The following is a 4,756-nucleotide window of genomic DNA, read 5'->3' on the forward strand; positions in this document are numbered from 1 at the left end:
CACCCCACACCCGGCGTCTCAGCCCTCACTTCCAGGGCTGGCGCGTCTCTGTCCTTCGTGTTTCTAACACCGCCAGCCTCCCCCGCGCGCTCCCGGAGCTCCGGCCCTCAGTCTGGTCGCACGTGTTCCCCCGTTCATGGTCTCAGTCTGCTCTCTCGCGGGTGCCGTCCGGGAGTCCGCCCGCTCCCCTGTGCAGGTGGCTACCGCTTTCCAGTGCCCGAACGCGGCAGCTCCCTCCCCCTTCCGTTTATCTTCCAATATCTGTGTGCGGTTTCTCGGCGGCTCCCCGCTTCATACCTCAATACTCAGCACTGGAGATATTCATTTGTAGAGATCCAGATGTATCTTCCTGCATCTCAGGCTGATTCTGTGGATGTTCAGGCTGGTCTGGTACCTATCCAACTCGACTCAGGGGACCGGCTGAAAAAGGGGTCCCCTACTCCTCTGCCATCTTAACTCCTCCCCCCGGTTCTTTCTTTTTTATGCATTCACTCACACTATGTCTTTTGATTATTGCATTTAGTCCATTTACATTTAAAGTCATTATTGATAGGTATGTACTCATTGCCATTTTGTTACTTGTTTTATGCTTGCTTTTGTAGTCCTTTTCTGTTCTTTTCTTGCTCTTTTCCCTTGTGATTTGGTGGCTTTCTTTTGTGTTATGCTTTTATTTCATTTTGTTTATTTATTTTTTTGTACTTTTTAAAATATTATGTTATGTTAGTCACCATACTGTATATCATTAGTTTTTGATTTAGTGTTCCATGAGTCATTATTTGCATATAACACCCAGTGATTTTTGTATCTATTATAGATTTTTGATTTGTGGTTAAAATGAGTTTCATACATAGAATCTTATGAATATAGCAGTCTATATTAAATTGAAGGTCAGTTAAGTTTGAACCCATTCTGAAAACGGTAAATTTTTATCCCCCACACTATAGATATATGTGATGTTATACATTATATCCCTTTTTTTCATGAATCCCTTGACTTGTTTTATAGATACAATTGATTTTATTGCTTTTGTGCTTTAACCTCTATACCAGTTTTATAAGTGATTAATCTACTACTTTTATTATATGTTTTCATTTACTTGTGACTTTTTGCCTTTCATAATTTTCTTACTCCTGATTATGGCTTTTTCTTTCCACTCAAAGAATTCCCTTCAATGGCTCTTGTAAGGCTGGTTTGGTGGTGATGAACTCCTTTAACATTTGTTTGTTTAGGAAACTCGTTATCTCTCTTCTAAATGGTAGCCTTGTTTGATACAGTATTCTTGGTTGCAGATGTTTTCTGGTCAGCACTATGAATGTATCATGCCCCTCTCTTCTGGCCTGCAAAGTTTCTACTGAAAAATAAGATGGTAGCCTTATGGGGTTTCCCTTGTATGTATCTGCTTTCTTTTCTCTTGTTACTTTGAAAATTTTCTCTTATCACTACTTTTTGCTATTTTAAGTATTGTGTGTCTTGGTGTGAACCTCCTTGGATTAATTTTTTTGGGAGCTTTCCATGCTTCCTGGATCTGGATGTCTGTCTCCTTCTCCAGATTAGGGAAGTTTTCAGCTATTATTTCTTCAAATAAATGTTCTTCCCCCTCTCTCACTCTTCTGGGAGCTTTATAATGTGAATGTTATTATGCTTGATGATGTTGCTGAGTTCCCATACCTATTCTAATTTTTTCTTTTCTTTTCTTTTTTTCCCCTGTTCATCTTGGTTGCTTTCCATTACCCTGTCTTTCAGGTTGCTGATCTATTTTTCCTCCTCTAATCTGCTATTGATTCTCTCTAGTGTATTTTTTTAAAATTTCAGTTGTTGAGCTTTTCAACTGACTGGTTCTTTTTTATATTTTCTATCTCTTCGTTGAAGGGCTCACTGAGATCCTCCACTCTTCTCAAGTCCAGTATCTGTATGTTCATTACTTTGAATTCTTTTTTAGGCATATTGCTTATCTCTGTTTTATTTAGCTCTTTTGCTATGATTTTGTCCTGTTGTTTCATTTGGGACATATTCCTCTGTCTGCTCATTTTGTCTTTGTTTCTGTGTATTAGGAAAGTCAGCTATGTTTCCTGATCTTGAAAGTAGTAGCCTTATGGAGAAGAGGTGCTGTGGTGCCCTGTAACACAATATCCCCTGTCAACCAGAACCAGGGGTGTCTCCTACGTGGGTTTTGTGCACCCTACTATTGTGTCTGAGTCATGTTTGCCTTCAGTTCAGTTGCCTGCAATGGCCCACTTTGCCTATTGTCAGTACATTGGGCAGGGTGTGTTCCCCGTGCTGTTAAGGGAACAGTTTGGGGGTTGCCATGGGCTTATATTTGGGCAGTGTCAGTGGTCAGACCAGATGTCTGTCCTCAGCCCGTATGTCATGGCTGCAGTCCCATAGACCTGCAGGGTACTCTCCCTGCATTGTCCCTTGAAAGGCTTTCATTGGTGGATGACACTGGCAGTCAGACCAGGTGCCTGCCCCGAGTTCGTCTGCCAGGGCTGCAGCTGTAGTGATTGGTAGGGCTCTCTCTCTGTGCTGCTAGGTATAAGGTTTGGCTGCTAGGACTGTGGGCGCACAGTTGTATAGAGTTATCTTCCCTTTTACTCAGGGCAGGAGTCACTTTGGAGTGGTGTCACTCCCCACCAAGGCTGCTTGCAGGATGTGTAAAGTCAGGAGCCATTTCAAAATCTCAGAATGTGTGTATACCCCAGGCTTTTTAAAAACTGCTACTTCTATGCTGTATTGCCACTGGGTTATTTGTTATGCTGGCTCTTTAAGAGTAGGGACTCAGTTTCTTAATACCCTTCAGCTCTTCTAGAGCTAAACCTGCTGATCTTTAAAGTACCTAGAATTAAGCCCCACTAATTGTAAAAAACTCATGGAATTAAGCCCCATTGGTTTTCAAAGCCAAATGTTATATGGACTCTTTTTCCCAGTGCAAGTCCTCCCATACCTTGGGTGCATGGTATGTGGTTGATCCTCTTGCTTCTCTGTGATTGTGGTGTTCTTACTTTGTGGTTGGTCTCACTGGGGGTCTGGTTCCTGATCACATCTCTGCCCCTCTTACACTTTTCAATGTGGCCTCCTCTCTACAATTAACTGTGGAAAGTCTGATCTGCCAGTCCTCAGGTCATTTTCAGAACTAGTTGCACGGATATGGTTGTTATCTTGGTATGTCCATGGGACAAGGTGAGCTCAGGATTCTTTTACTCCTCCATCTTCCTTTACCCAAAATCTAGTTTTGTCAGCTTCCAATAAAGCAATATTATTAGCTACACAAACAGACTTGATTGTCATATCTTATTCTTATATTAACCTATAAAAATAGTATGGAATTTCCCTATTTATCTCAGGTAATAATCCTTGTCTTGAAGTGTCCTTAGTCTTATAATTACATAGACACACAAACTTTCTTATGCTTAGTTTTTGTACCATATAACTTTTTCTGCACTTATTTTTAACCTATCTGTATCATTATATTGAGACACAATGCCTGTTGTAGCATACAATGAAGGCAGTAGTTTGTAAATCTTTGCCTTTTAGTTAGAGAGATTAGTCTACTTACATGTAAAATAATTTATTGATATGGATGAGTATAAATCTACTATTTTGCTTTTCAATTTGTTTTCTATTGGTCCCCATTTGATTTTTCTTGCTCTGTTCCTCCTTTCCTATCTCCTCTTAGATTAATTAATTTTTTTTTATCCATGTACCAGTCATCTTTTATTGAGCGTTAATTCTCAGTTAGGATATGAAAGGATTTAAGGGCGCCAGGCAAAGGTCATGGTCAGGAATCCAGAATGTGCCTCCACACTGGGCCCACTTCAGTGGTACTTGTGTAGCAACTCATGCTTGAGTTCCTTGTAACAATGACGTAGTTGAAAAGCACATAAGCTGCCAGCACCATAGAAAGCCCAGTGATCCCTCTTTCTTCACACTGACATACTTGTTGTAATACCAGTAGTAATCTCTTTGAAACACTTTAGCAATGCCTTTAGCGGTGAAATCCTGCCTCAGTATCCAGCTTTGCAGCACTTCCAGCTTGGCATCCATGAGCTTCTTCTCTTTCACTGGTATGGATAAAGCTACCTTGGAGTCCTGGGTGCCCATTATCAGGTTAGTTTTAAGTTTCCCATTTAAATTCCTCTACCTTTTTTTAACTCTGCCTCTTTGTATTAGGTTTTTTAGTGTTTGCCCTATGGATCATGATATGCACCCTTAACATTTCAGTTCACTTAAAGTTAATATTATATAAAAGGTTATTTTTAAGATGTTGTATGTATCCTTTCTTTGGAAAATTTGATTATGAGGTACCTCAGTTTTTGTTTACACTTCTTAGGTTCACTGAGCTTCTTAAACCAATGTACATTTATGTTTTTCACCAAATCTGGAAAATCTTCAGGATTATATCTTCAAGTGTTTTTTGCTCCATTTTCATTCCCCTTTTCTTCTGGGAATCCTAATATATATATGTTATATGCTACAATCTTATGTGCTTGAGGTATTAGATTAGGCAAAGGCAAACTATTGTCCCTCATCCAAATCTGGCCTTTTTTCCGGGCCCTCAAGCTAAGAATGGTAACTAAAAATGTTTTTCATATCCACAAAAGTTTGCAAAAAAAACAAAAACAAAAAAACAACATGAAAAGGAAAACAAGGAAGAATATGTATCAGAGATTGTATGTGTCCTACAAAACCTTACATATTTCCTATCTGACCATTTATACAAAAACATTGTTGTATTTTGTATTAGAAGGTTGATTTTATT

The 4,756-nt window shown here is 39.5% G+C and overlaps 1 pseudogene; it reads right to left on the reverse strand.

Moving 5' to 3' along the window:
• Positions 1–3,714: 3,714 nt before the first annotated feature.
• On the reverse strand, positions 3,715–4,098 carry LOC103673025 (annotated as a pseudogene).
• Positions 4,099–4,756: the final 658 nt, after the last annotated feature.

The sequence above is a fragment of the Ursus maritimus genome (assembly GCF_017311325.1).
Source record: "Ursus maritimus isolate PB19 chromosome X unlocalized genomic scaffold, ASM1731132v1 scaffold_X1, whole genome shotgun sequence".
Classification (NCBI taxonomy): domain Eukaryota; kingdom Metazoa; phylum Chordata; class Mammalia; order Carnivora; family Ursidae; genus Ursus; species Ursus maritimus.